We start from the raw sequence: 15,432 nt of genomic DNA, 5'->3' as shown, positions 1-15,432 counted from the left end.
CCACCATATATGCTAGTCGCTTGCTGCAGCTCCACATATTACATTGCCTTACCTATAAGCTTAAATAGTCTTGATCGCGAGGGTGCGAGATTGCTGAGTCCACGTGGCTCACAGATTACTTCCAAACCAGATGCAGGGCCCGATGACTCCGTTCCAGATGATGCGCTTGAGCTCAAGTGGGAGTTTGACGAAGACTCACGCCATTACTATGTGTCTTTCCCTGATGATCAGTAGTGGTGCCCAGTTGGGGCGATCGGGACCATGTCGCATGTTGGGGTTGATCTTTTATTTTGGTACCGTAGCCGGACCATGATTGTATTGGTTGATGTAATGCTATTTATGTACTTTGTGTGACGTGGCGAGTGTAAGCCAACTATGTACCTTTCCCCTTATTATGTATTACATGGGATGTTGTGAAGATTACTTTACTTGCGACATTGCTTTTAATGCGGTTATGCCTCTAAGTCGTGCTTCGACACGTAGGAGATATAGCCGCATCGAGGGCGTTACAAGTTGGTATCAGAGCCAGCCCCGACCTTAGGAGCCCCCACTGCTTGATCGAATTAGCTGCCGCTGTTGAGTCTAGAAAAATGTTTTGAGTCATTTAGGAATTATATATCGGAGAGTTTAGGAATTCTTTTTACTCCCCAGTCCCTTCATCGCTCTGGTGAGGCATCCTGACGTAGAGTTTTGACTCTTCTCTTCTCAAATTTCACTAAATTTTTTTTAGGATCACGCGGGTATCTTGGAATTGTTCTGATGGATTTGTGACGAGAACATTGTTCTTGGCGCCTCCTATCATTTAGGGGTTGTGGCAGTGTCCCAGGGAGTTGAGCTCCGAGGTGTTGTCGTCACAATTTTATCGTTGTAGTTCTGGAATACCTGATTTAGTTCGCCGACATCGAAAATCTCTTTTATGCAGTTGTTGAGATAACCTCGACGCCACCCAGTACTGGGGCGGGAGTTCGGGAGTATTGCCATAACTTGTATAACGGATGCTTTTCGAAGGTTGAGGTAGATGATTTCCGAAGTTTTTCTCGGTTATGTGTTGAAGGATGGATACAGCTGGATGTAGGATTTGCTAGATTTGGGTGAGATATTATGCTTCCCCTGTATCCCCAACACCTGATTATATAACCGGAAAGGTTCAGGAGTTTCATAGGTGGGAATTCTTGTAGCTCTAGTTCTTCTTCCATGGATATTTGGTTTGAGATTGGGTGATCCTTACCGATTATTCATTCTTGTTTCGTACCTTGTTGATTTATTTCTCTACCTAAATTCCAAGTGGCTTCTCAATTTATGGATATGTGACCATTTCAATTGGAATGCATTCGTTCATTTTGTTCGGATGTGAAGACTATATGTTGCAATTTCAACCCGCTTGATTCAGCTTCAATCTTATCTATCAATGTGCTAATGGATGTCAACCTCTTCAGGATGGCTCCTCCAACGCGCACGACTCCGAATCCTGATCCGCCACCACCACCCCCTCCTCCGGAGGCATGGCAAGCTGTGATGGCCGCTACCAATGCAAACACGCAGTTGATCATGCAAATTCTTCAAGAGCGCAACCAAGCGAACCAAGGCAACCAAGGCAACAATCAGAACCACTTTGCTACACTCAACCAGTTCCTTGCAAACTAGCCAACGACCTTCAGCAATTGTGTTGAGGCAACTGATGCTGACGATTGGCTTGTGGACTTGTGCAAGCATTTCGAGTGCAGTAACGTCAGGCCTAAGGACTTTGTCAAGTTCGCTTCCTTCCAACTCAAAGACCAAGCTGTAGAATGGTTTCAGCAGTACAAAGATTCCAGAGGAGGCCGTGAGATTACCTGGGATGAATTCCGTCAAGACTTCAAAGCTCATCATATTCCTCAGAGCGTGGTTGAAAGCAAGCGTGAGGAATTCCGCAACCTGAAGCAAGGCTCTATGTCTGTCTATGACTACAACAAGTTGTTTCAGAAGCTCACCCGCTTTGCTAAGCAGGACGTCCCTGACGAGAAGAGCATGATATATCAGTTCAGGGGTGGTCTCAGAGAAGAAATCCAGCTAGCTCTCGTTCTCTTTGAGCCCAGGAGGTACGATGAGTTTTACAACATGGCATTGAAGCAAGAGGCTGCTCAACTGAAGTGTGATGCTTCCAAGAAGCGAGTCAGAGATGCTACTCCTTCCTCAACTCAAGTGGCTAAGCAGCAGAAGTATTGGCTTCCTCCTCCTCCGTTCCGTCAGCCGTATCAATAGAAGAGCAAAGGTGGCAGTGGATCTTCCCACCCACCCAACCCTGGCTTTCAGAACAAGACTTCGTCTCAAGCTCCAAGATTGAGTGCTCCGTATCACCGTCCACTTTCAGAGGTCACGTGCAACAAGTGCCAACAGAAGGGTCACTATGCCAACAAATGCTTCAATCAGAGACGTCTTCCTCCTCCTCCTCCTGTGAGATCGACAAGTACAACTGTGGTCAAGCATAACGCCAAGCATGCCAAGGTCAACTTGATGAATGCAGCTCAGGCAGAGGACTCGTCAAATGTCATCATGGGTAACCTTCCTGTTAACGATGTTCCTGCAAAAGTACTTTTTGACACTGGTGCATCACATTGTTTCATCTCGAGACCTTTTGCATCTAAGCATGAGTTGTCTTCTCAAGTTTTGCATAAACCGTTAGCAGTTGTCTCACCGGGTAAATGTTTGCTCGCTAACCACGAGGTCCCGGATATTTCTATCATGATGGGTGATTTTAAGTTTCTGGCTTCTCCAATGGTCCTTGGTAACTCGGATATTGATCTTATTCTTGGAATGGACTGGCTTTCTAAGCACAAGGCTCAGCTTGATTGTGCAGCCAGGCAGATTCAATTGACTCATTCGTCTGAGGATGTAATTGTCTTTGCCGCTCGGGATAATACCATCCGCCTGTTTTCTCTCAATGAGAAGGGTGAACTCGATGCCATCTCTCAAATTCCAGTCGTTTGTGAATATCGAGACGTCTTTCCAGAAGAGCTTCCAGGAATGCCTCCGCACCGGCCAGTTGAATTTGTCATCGATCTTGAGCCTGGCACGGAACCGGTTTGCAAACGTCCTTACAAGCTTGGACCTGAAGAGTTGAAGGAGCTGAAGAATCAACTCGGTATTCAAGAGCGAATGGGTCTCATCCGACCTAGTTCTTCTCCGTGTGGTTGTGGAGTACTTTTTGTGAAGAAGAAGGATGGAACAGACCGACTTTGTGTTGACTACCGTCCATTGAACAAGAAGACTATCAAGAACAAGTACCCACTTCCCAACATCAATGAGCTGTTCGAACAACTCAAAGGTGCCCAACTATTCTCCAAGCTTGATCTCCGTATGGGTTATCACCAGATTCGAATCCGTGAATAAGATATTCCCAAGACGGCTTTCAGAACAAGCTATGGTTCATACGAATACACTGTCATGTCTTTTGGCCTCGTCAACGCTCCTCCGACTTTCTCTCGCATGATGAACTTCATCTTCAACGCCTACACAAATGACTTCATTTCGGTCTATCTCGACGACATTCTGGTCTTTTCGAAGAACAAGGAAGATCATGCCAAGCACTTGCGTTTGGTGCTCGATAAGCTCAGAGAACATCAGTTCTACGCCAAGTTCTCAAAGTGCAAGTTTTGGCTCGATGAGGTTCTTTATCTTGGGCATATCATCTCTGCCAAGGGCATTGCGGTGAATCCTGAGAAGGTGTCTGCAATTGTGAATTGGGAACCACCTCAGAACGTGAAGCAACTCTGCAGCTTCCTTGGTCTCGCAAGCTACTGTCGAAGGTTCATGGAGAACTTTTCTAAGATCGCGAAGCCTCTTTCAAACCTTCTCCAGAAGCATGTCAAGTACGTTTGGTCTCCGGAATGTGATATTGCTTTCAACACCTTGAAAGAGAAATTGGTCACTGCTCCAGTTCTGACTCCTCCTGATGAATCCAAACCGTTCGAAGTCTTCTGTGATGCCTCTCTTCATGGTCTTGGTGCAGTGTTGATGCAAGAGAAGAAAGTTGTGGCTTATACCTCTCGCCAGTTGAAGCCCAACGAGAAGAACTACCCCACTCATGACCTCGAGCTGGCGGCAGTTGTGCATGCTCTTTTGACTTGGAGACATCTCTTATTGGGAAGAAAAGTGGACATCTTCACTGACCACAAGAGTCTCAAGTACATCTTCACTCAGCCTAATCTCAACCTCAGGCAGACTCGTTGGGTCGAAATGATTCAAGAGTATAATCCGAGTATCAAGTATACTCCAGGCAAGGCCAATGTGATTGCTGACGCTTTGAGCAGGAAGGCTTATTGCAACAGTCTGATTCTCAAGCCTTACCAACCCGAGCTTTGTGAAGCTTTCCACAAACTCAATCTGCAAGTTGTTCCTCAAGGTTTCCTTGCCAACCTTCAAGTCTCTCCTACCTTGGAAGATCAGATTCGCGAGGCTCAACTTCTTGATGCTATGGTGAAGAAGGTGAAGATTGGGATTGCCAAGAGTCAACCCAAGTACAAGTGCTACCGCCTTGATGACAAGGATACTCTCTTCTTCGAGGATCGTATTGTTGTGCCCAAAGGTGACCTCCGTAAAGTTATCATGAACGAGGCTCACAATTCACTCCTCTCCATCCATCCTGGGAGTACGAATATGTATCAGGACCTCAAGCAGGCTTATTGGTGGACTCGAATGAAGCGAGAGATTGCTAAGTTCGTGAATGAATGTGATGTCTGCAGAAGAGTGAAGGCAGAACACCAAAGGCCAGCTGGTCTCCTCCAACCTCTTTCCATTCCAGAATGGAAGTTTGACCACATTGAGATGGACTTTGTGACTGGGTTTACAAAGTCCAAGCGTGGCAATGATGCTATATTCGTTGTCATCGACAAACTCACTAAAGTGGCTCACTTTCTGCCTATCAAAGAGTCTATCACTGCAGCTCAATTGGTGGAGCTGTATACCTCTTGGATTGTCTCTCTACATGGTATTCCACAGGTGATCTCCTCAGACCGTGGCAGCATCTTTACCTCCAAGTTTTGGGATTCTTTTCAGAAGGCCATGGGCACCAACATCCGCTTCAGCACAACTTTCCATCCTCAAACTAGCGGTCAAGTCAAGCATGTCAATTAGATTCTTGAAGATATGCTCAAGGCTTGTGTGATCTCCTTCAGTATGAAGTGGGAGGATTGTCTTCCATATGCGGAATTCTCCTACAACAACAGTTTTCAAGCAAGTTCGGGCAAGGACCCTTTCGAAATTCTGTATGGCAGGAAGTGTCGTACCCTACTCAACTGGTCAGAAACCGGTGAACGTCAACTTCTTGGAAATGACTTGATCACAGAGGCAGAGGAAATGTGCAAAGTCATTCGTGATGACCTCAAAGCAGCGCAATCGCGCCAGAAGAGCTATTATGACAGTAAACACCGTGATTTGGCTTTCGAGATCGGAGACCATGTTTACCTCTGCATCTCTCCAATGAAAGGTACTCGTCGCTTCAGTATCATAGGGAATCTTGCCCCTAGATACGTGGGTCCTTTCAAAATCGTCAGCAAGAGAGGCGATCTCGCCTATCAACTCGAGCTTCCTTCAAACTTTGCAAATGTGCACGACGTGTTTCATGTCTCTCAGCTCCGCAAGTGCTTCAAGACTCCTGACCGCACCATCAACTTCGAAGACATTGATCTACAAGAAGATCTCTCTTATCGTGAGCACCCCGTTGCTATTCTTGAAGAGACTGAACGCAAGACTCGCAATAAGTCAATCAAATTCCTCAAAGTCAAGTGGTCACACCATTCCGACCGTGAAGCCACCTGGGAACGCGAGGATCACCTTCGTTCTGAGTACCCGGCATTCTTCTAGTCCTAGATCTCGGTACGAGATCCTTTCGTAGGGGTGGAGTGTTGTAACACCCCAGATGTAATTTACCTTATATGTACTCCAACTCTTGCCGTTTCCGGCGCTAAGTTATTTTATTTCCTCGGGTTCGGGTTTTTGTCTCCGTGTGTTGTTGTCATTGTCATGCATCTCTTATCATGTCATCATGTGCATTGCATTTGCATACGTGTTCGTCTCATGCATCCGAGCATTTTCCCCGTTGTCCGTTTTGCATTCCGGCGCTCCTATATCCTCCGGTGGTCATTTCTACATTCTTTTCGTGTGTGGGGATTAAACATTTCCAGATTGGACCTAGACTTGCCAAGCGGCCTTGGTTTACTACCGGTAGACCGCCTGTCAAGTTTCGTACCATTTAGACTTCGTTTGATACTCCACCTGTTTTCAGTATTTTTATGCAACTTCATCGTCCCGTAACTTTGCATGAGTAGATCTGTTTTGGGCGTGTAGCATATCAAAATGTTTGTCTGAGAGAGTACATAATTTCATCTCATTGCATCATTTTCATTTGAGCTCATCTTGATGCCCGAAATGCTGTTGGAAGAGAGCTATTTGAGTTAATTGTCAGATCTGCTGCACCAAATAGCTATTTGTCATTTTTGCCATGTTTAATGTGTGCATGATATGCTCCTGAGCTCTACATGAGTTTTGTTATATGCTTTGCCATCTTTACAGAGGTGCTATCCATGTATTTTTGTGACATGTGTGGTGACTAGCACAAGCTTGCAAAGTAGTGCATTCGTTAATGTTGTTTTCAGGGACTTAGAGATTTCTCTAAGTCCTTGATCTGTTTTTATCAATATGCCATATGTTCATGTTGTTTACTAGTGATCCGTGCCTCTTTTGAGGATGATCAGTAAGGATGATTTGTTAATCTTGTGGTGATCTATCCATCCATGTCTTTGTTTGCAATTATGGAGCACCCTAGCTCGAGTCAATCGAGCTCTACTTTTGCTATTTCGGAATTCCTGGCAGATTGTCTACTTGTTAGCGATTTTGCCGAGGATGTTGTTGTTGATCCGTGCATGCTATGTTGTTGTTCTTACCCTGTCTAGCTTATGTAATATGTATTCTTGATGGGTGTATGCTTAGATTGTCATGCCTTGCTCTGTAGTCTGTGCATCGAGCTCGTAAACATGCCTACTCGCTAATAGATTTGCATGCTCCAGTTTTTCTCTAAGTCTGTAACCTGATTATGTTCTTGCCATGTTCACATGCTTGCAATTGTATTTTCTGATCCCTTTTGGCTCAAGGTCACTAAGGGACTTTTGTTAAGCTCTTTGAGTAGCTCCATGTCAAGCCTTTCTTTGCCATGTTAAGCTCCTGTAGCATGTAGTTTTCATGCTCCAAAGTGTGCTACCTAATCTGAAATTCCAGGCTTGTGTTAATTTCACTAAGTCCAAAATCTGTTTACCGTTTGCATTTTTGCCATGCTTGTTTGAACCTGTTAATGGATGAATTGGCCGTAGCTCAATGTTCATCTTTTGTCAAGCATCATGAGTGGATCCATGCCATGTATTTTGTTGTCATGTTTGAGTGCTGTAGCATAATTATCTGGTGCATTTAGATGGCTACTTGCTGTTTATCGCAGACCGGTGTCATTTTTGTTTTGCTTGCCATTTCCAAACCGTGCGTCCGATTCTGGTAGTCTTTATATCGATTTCAAGCGAAATCACCTCACCTTTCCAGTGGCACACTTGGATTTCCATGTTGAGGCCAGGTTCAATCATTCCTTGTCAAATCTTGCATATGCATCACATATCGCATCCCGCATAGCATACCATGTTTGCATCATGTTGTTCGAGCATTTGCACGTGGTTGATTGTGTTCCTTTTGCTTCTTTATCTTGTTTGGGTAGAGACGGGAGACGAGTTCGCTAACGAGGAGCCCGTTGAGTTTGCTTTCGAGGATCCAGTCAACTCTGACAACTTTGCAGGCAAGATGATCATATCCTCGAAATCACTTCTATCTTTGCTTTGCTAGTTGCTCGCTCTTTTGCTATGCCTATGCTACGATGCCTACCACATGCTTATCATGCCTCCCAAATTTCCATATCAAACCTCTAACCCACCATGTCCTAGCAAACCATTGATTGGCTATGTTACCGCTTTGCTCAGCCCCTCTTATAGCGTTGCTAGTTGTAGGTGAAGATTGGAGATCGTTCCTTGTTGGAACATTATTTTCTTGTTGGGATATCACTATATTATCTTGTTATCTAATGCATCTATATACTTGGTAAAGGGTGGAAGGCTCAGCCTTTTGCCTAGTGTTTTGTTCCACTCTTGCCGCCCTAGTTTCCGTCATATCGGTGTTATGTTCCCGGATTTTGCGTTCCTTACGCGGTTGGGTAATAATGGGAACCCCTTGACATTTCGCCTTGAATAAAACTCCTCCAGCAATGCCCAACCTTGGTTTTACCATTTGCCACCTAGCCTCTTTTTCCCTTGGGTTTTCGGAGCCCGAGGGTCATCTTATTTAAACCCCCCCGGGCCAGTGCTCCTCTGAGTGTTGGTCCACCTCGTCAGCCGTCGGTGACCACCAGGGGCAACTCTGGGCTGGCCTACCAGAAGTTTGGACAATCTGAGTGTGCCCTGAGAACGAGATATGTGCAGCTCCTATCGGGATTTGTCGGTACATTCGGGCGGTGTTGCTGGATTTGTTTTAACTTGTCGAAGTTGTCTTGTAGAACCGGGATGCCGAGTCTGATCGGAATGTCTCGGGAGAAGGTATATCCTTCGTTGACCGTGAGAGCTTGTCATGGGCTAAGTTGGGACTCCCCTGCAGGGATTTGAACTTTTGAAAGCCGTGCCCACGGTTATGGTCAGATGGGAATTTGTTAATGTCTGATTGTAGATAACTTGAACCTTAACTTAATTAAAATGAATCAACTGCGTGTGTTACTGTGATGGTCTCTTCTCGATGGAGTCCAGGAAGTGAACACGGTGTTGGAGTAATGTTTGCCGTAGGTTGTTCTATAGTTACTCGTTTGTGCTTTGCCTTCTCTTCTCGCTCTCTTTTGCGAACAAGTTAGCCACCATATATGCTAGTCACTTGTTGCAGCTCCACATATTACATTGCCTTACCTATAAGCTTAAATAGTCTTGATCGCGAGGGTGCGAGATTGCTGAGTCCCCGTGGCTCACAGATTACTTCCAAACCAGATGCAGGGCCCGATGACTCCATTCCAGATGATGCGCTTGAGCTCAAGTGGGAGTTCGACAAAGACTCACGCCGTTACTATGTGTCTTTCCCTGATGATCAGTAGTGGTGCCCAGTTGGGGCGATTGGGACCATGTCGCATGTTGGGGTTGATCTTTTATTTTGGTACCGTAGCCGGACCATGATTGTATTGGTTGATGTAATGCTATTTATGTACTTTGTGTGACGTGGCGAGTGTAAGCCAACTATGTACATTTCCCCTTATTATGTATTACATGGGATGTTGTGAAGATTACCTTACTTGCGACATTGCTTTCAATGCGGTTATGCCTCTAAGTCGTGCTTCGAGACGTAGGAGATATAGCCGCATCGAGAGCGTTACAATAGGGCACCATCAAAATCCGTTGAGACAACGCCATATGAACTATGGTTTGGCAAGTAACCAAAGTTGTCATTTCTTAAAGTTTGGGGCTGCGATGCTTATGTGAAAAAGCTTCAACCTGATAAGCTCGAACCCAAATCGGAGAAATGTGTCTTCATAGGATACCCAAAGGAAACTATTGGGTACACCTTCTATCACAGATCCGAAGGCAAGATATTCGTTGCTAAGAATGGATCCTTTCTAGAAAAGGAGTTTCTCTCGAAAGAAGTGAGTGGGAGGAAAGTAGAACTTGATGAGGTAACTGTACCTGCTCCCTTATTGGAAAGTAGTTCATCACAGAAATCTGTTTTTGTGACTTCTACACCAATTAGTGAGGAAGCTAACGATGATGATCATATAACTTCAGATCAAGTTACTAATGAACCTCATAGGTCAACCAGAGCAAGATCCGCACCAGAGTGGTACGGTAATCCAGTTCTGGAGGCCATGTTACTTGACCAGGATGAACCTACGAACTATGAGGAAGCAATGATGAGCCCAGGTTCAACAAAATGGCTTAAAGCCTGAAATCTGAGATGGGATCCATGTATGAGAACAAAGTGTGGACTTTGGTTGACTTGCCCGTTGATCGGCAAGCCATCGAGAATAAATGGATCTTCAAGAAGAAGACAGACGCTAACGGTAATGTTACTGTCTACAAAGCTCGACTTGTTGCAAAAGGTTTTCGACAAGTTCAAGGAGTTGACTACGATGAGACCTTCTCAACCATAGCGATGCTTAAGTCCGTCCGAATCATGTTAGCAATTGCCACGTTTTATGATTACGAAATTTGGAAAATGGATGTAAAGACTGCATTCCTGAATGGATTTCTGGAAGAAGAGTTGTATATGATGCAACCTGAAGGTTTTATTGATCCAAAGGGAGCTAACAAAGTGTGCAAGCTCCAGCGATCCATTTATGGACTGGTGCAAGCCTCTCGGAGTTGGAATAAATGTTTTGATAGTGTGATCAAAGCATATGATTTTATACAGACTTTTGGAGAAGCGTGTATTTACAAGAAAGTGAGTGGGAGCTCTGTAGCATTTCTAATAGTATATGTGGATGACATATTGCTGATTGGAAATGATATAGAATTTCTGGATAGCATAAAAGGATACTTGAATAAGAGTTTTTCAATGAAAGACCTCGGCGAAGCTGCTTATATATTGGGCATCAAGATCCATAGAGATAGATCAAGACGCTTAATTGGACTTTCACAAAGCACATACCTTCATAAAGTTTTGAAGAAGTTCAAAATGGATCAAGCTAAGAAAGGGTTCTTGCCTGTATTACAAGGTGTGAAGTTGACTAAGACTCAATGTCCAACCACTACAGAAGATAGAGAGAAAATGAAAAGTGTTCCCTATACTTCAGCCATAGGCTCTATCATGTATGCAATGATGTGTACCAGACCTGATGTGTGCCTTGCTATTAGCTTAGCAGGGACGTACCAAAGTAATCCAGGAGTGGATCACTGGACAGCGGTAAAGAGCATCCTGAAGTGCCTGAAAAGGACCAAGGATATGTTTCTCATTTATGGAGGTGACAAAGAACTCATCATGAATGGTTACGTTGATGCAAGCTTTGACACTGATCCAGACGATTCTAAATTGCAAACCGGATACATGTTTATATTAAACGTGGAGCTTTCAGTTGGAGCAGTTCTAAACAGAGCGTCATGGCGGGATCTACATGTGAAGCGGAGTACATTGCTGCTTCGGAAGCAGCGAATGAAGGAGTCTGGATGAAGGAGTTCATATCCGATCTAGGTGTCATACCTAGTGCATCGGGTCCAATGAAAATCTTTTGTGACAATACTAGTGCAATTGCCTTGGCAAAGGAATCCAGATTTCACAAGAGAACCAAGCACATCAAGAGACGCTTCAACTCCATCCGGGACCAAGTCCAGGTAGGAGACATAGAGATTTGCAAGATACATACGGATCTGAATGTTGCAGACCAGTTGACTAAGCCTCTTCCACGAGCAAAACATGATCAACACCAAGGCTCCATGGGTGTTAAAATCATTACTGTGTAATCTAAATTATTGACTCTAGTGAGAGTGGGAGACTGAAGGAAATATGCCCTAGAGGCAATAATAAAGTTATTATTTATTTCCTTATTTCATGATAAATGTTTATTTTTCATGCTAGAATTGTATTAACCGGAAACATAATACATGTGTGAATACATAGACAAACATAGTGTCACTAGTATGCCTCTACTTGACTAGCTCATTGATCAAACATGGTTAAGTTTCCTAACCATAGACATGAGTTGTTATTTGATCAATGGGATCACATCATTAGGAGAATGATGTGATTGACTTGACCCATTCTGTTAGCTTAGCACTTGATCGTTTGTTTACTGATATTGCTTTCTTCATGACTTATACATGTTCTTATGACTATGAGATTATGCAACTCCCGAATACCGGAGAAACACTTTGTGTGCTACCAAACGTCACAACGTAACTGGGTGATCATAAAGGTGCTCTACAGGTGTTTCCGATGGTACTTGTTGAGTTGGCATAGATCAAGATTAGGATTTGTCAATCTGATTATCGGAGAGGTATCTCTAGGCCCTCTCGGTAATACACATCACTATAAGACTTGCAAGCATGATAACTAATGAGTTAGTTATGGGATGACGTATTATGGAACGAGTAAAGAGACTTACCGGTAACGAGATTGAACTAGGTATTGGATACCGACGATCGAATCTCGGGCAAGTAACATACCGATGGCAAAGAGAACAACGTATAGTGTTGTGCGGTTTGACCGATAAAGATCTTCGTAGAATGTGTAGGAACCAATATAAGCATCCAGGTTCCGCTATTGGTTATTGACCGGAGATGTGTCTCGGTCATGTCTACATAGTTCTCGAACCCGTAGGGTCCGCATGCTTAAAGTTCTGTGACGATCGGTTTTATGAGTTTACATGTTTTGATGTACCGAAGGTAGTTCGGAGTCCCGCATGTGATCATGGACATGACGAGGAGTCTTGAAATGGTCGAGACATAAAGATTTATATATTGGAAGCCTATATTTGGATATCGGAAGTGTTCCGGGTGAAATCGGGATTTTACCAGAGTACCGGGAGTTACCGGAACCCCCTGAGGGTTTAATGGGCCATGATGGGCCTTAGTGGAAGAGAGAAGGGGCTGCCAGGGCAGGCCGCATGCCCTGTCTCCCTCTAGTCCGAATTCGACAAGGAGGGGGGCGGCGCCCCCTTTCCTTCTTCTCTTCCTCCTCCTTCCCCCTTCTCCTATTCCAAGTAGGAAAGGAGGGAGTCCTACTCCCGGTGGGAGTAGGACTCCTCCTGGCCGGCCGCCTCTCCCCCCTTGCTCCTTTATATACGGGGGCAGGGGGCACCTCTAGACACACAAGTTGATCATTGAGATCTCTCCAACCGTGTGTGGTGCCCCCCCTCCACCATAATCCACCTCGGTCATACTGTAGCAGTGTTTAGGCGAAGCCCTGCTCAGACGGGGAGGCGTGCATGCAGGTGTGTGGATTGATGGAGGCGTTCTCGCTGTGCAGTGTCATCGGGAGGCGTGCGAGTAGCTGTGTCAAACTTTGGTAGGCATGTCAGCAGTCTAGTGCGTAGGCTCACCAGGAGGCGAGCCATCGGTTTGACCACCGCCCGCCTCTCTCCCACAACTCCCACTACTCCATATTAATGGTGTGCCCGAGTGGCCGCACCCCCATCCTCGCTACACACACACAATCCTCTTTCTCCTCTTGCATCCTCGACGTCGCTCTCAGTCCTCAAAGCCGTGAGTGTATGAGGATGCCGCTGAAGCGCCTCATTGGAGGGAGTGGCGACGTCGGGGCTGCTAAAGCACTGGAGCATGGCGTGGAGATGGAGACAGAGGTTGCCGTCACCGCCGGCAAGATATAGTTGCACCCTAACATCGTCGATGGCGTCGAGCTTCCACAGCCGGAGACGGAGTTCCACACCGACTTCGACGACCACCCCGGCGACGACTCCGACGACGACGGACAGCTGGTTAGTCATCTATACCCATTTATGTGTCAAATAGATCATAGGGTTTCTCTGGTTACTCTTGCCTCCCCCTTTTTGGAATAGAAATCTTATGGTTATGTTCTCCCAATCAATGAAATCTGAGTAAGTTTCGTTAGATCTATGTAGTGTATTGATTGTTTGAATGGTACAGGTGATAAGTGATTAGTTGTTTCATCTGTGCAAATGATTTTTGCTAGTAATCCGACTAGGGTTAGTGTTTGTGCTAATAATTCCTAGTCAGGGCTTGACAATTGATTTTCAATGACCTACATATGTTTGTGCCATTATTTTCTTCAAGATTGGTCTGTACATAGACGACTGTGCTTAAAAATTGAACCATAATCTCTGGATATGTATAAATAAATAGCCAGAAATTCCTAATCCTACTTCACGACATGTAATCATTGATTTTATGCCAAATTTGTTTTACTATTTGTATAGGTGTTGTCCGACGATGTGGACAGCGAGGATGAAGATGTCCAGAGGAGGTACAACAGGCAAATCCTGAGGGAGCTTTATGCGGGAATGCATAACAGGCGTATTAGGACCTGGAACGGCGGCTATGGATGCCCATTTTGCAACCAGAAGCTTCATGACGTGTATCTAAGTGTTCTGGCGCATGCAAGAGGACGAGCCGTTGGCTCCTTCAAGCAGAAGTATTCTCGCAGGGTGGCGCACGGCACGTACGCCGAGTACCTGGAGAAGCTTCAAGATCATGTCGGCCTGTGAGATGAGATGTGGGATGGATGGAACTATATATGTACGCTTGAGTATGCTTAATACTGTTGAACTATGTACTACTTATGGTTGAACTATGCTTATCTACATGTACGCTAGTTATCTATGTCTGAGTATGTTAAATATTTCGCCAAATTTTGATAAAAATTACAACGGGGGACTAATAAACCAGGACGGAGGTAGTACGTCAATCACACACGGTTCCCAAAATTGGAACCGTGTGCAATGACTTTCATTTTGCATGCTGCGTCATTCACACACGGTTCGCTCTAGCAAACCGTCACCCCCAAAATTCTTTGTGGGACAGAAAACCCTCACCACCCAATTCAGAAAAGAAAAAAGAAAACCCTCACCATCCCCACGTCACAAAAACCCTCACCCATCCGCCACCCCCTCGGACCCTCCGGTACGTTCCCCATTCACACCTGCACAAGCTCCTCTGCGTCTATGCCCTGGCACCGCCTATCGCGGTGGTAAACACTTAGCTCGACGCCTGCCGCTGCCGCCAGGCTGCCGGCAAAGCCCACCGCATTTCGCCACTTCTGCTTGCCGCCGCCTATTGCCATCAACTTTCTCGACGCTGCTCGTGGTCGACCCAGCCCCGCTCGGTTGGGGAATCTGCCGTACCGAGGGTACTTTCATGTGGACGATAAGGTAACTAGTTTAACGAGATATTATCTCATCTCTTATCCTAGTTCATCTGCCTCCTTTAATCACCCGGCGGAAATCGCCGTGAATTCATTTTTATTCGAGCTGATTTGAGGGTTTTCTTTCATTCATAGAATGTACAGTGCGCCGACACTTCATGACTTTGCGACCGCTGCCAGAGATTCCATCTCTCCGTACCAGATAATTTGAGCACGTGCGCGGTATGTTCAATCTCACCCTAAATCGGTTGGCATGGCCTACTTTCCTGAACATATTCTAAATATTGCTACATTTGGATAAAAGGTGCCAAATGCACCATATACGTCAAAGGGGATTTTCCCCTCTTCTTTCTATATTAGGCAAATTAATGATGTATTGTTCTTTCGATTACTCTCATTTTTCCTTGACAACATGTTTACCCTATCTGTTTAATTATAGATTTTTGTCCTTCAATTTCAACTGCTGTACAATTCTTTCAATCTAAGCCCATATTTGCATGTTACCATATTTTATTTAACAATCCTACCATTTTCTGCAGAACATCCCTCGCGATGCAACAGATT

This window comes from Triticum dicoccoides, chromosome 3A (assembly GCF_002162155.2).
Source record: "Triticum dicoccoides isolate Atlit2015 ecotype Zavitan chromosome 3A, WEW_v2.0, whole genome shotgun sequence".
In the NCBI taxonomy this organism is placed as follows: Eukaryota; Viridiplantae; Streptophyta; class Magnoliopsida; order Poales; family Poaceae; genus Triticum; species Triticum dicoccoides.
Note: the sequence above shows the minus strand (reverse complement) of the source record.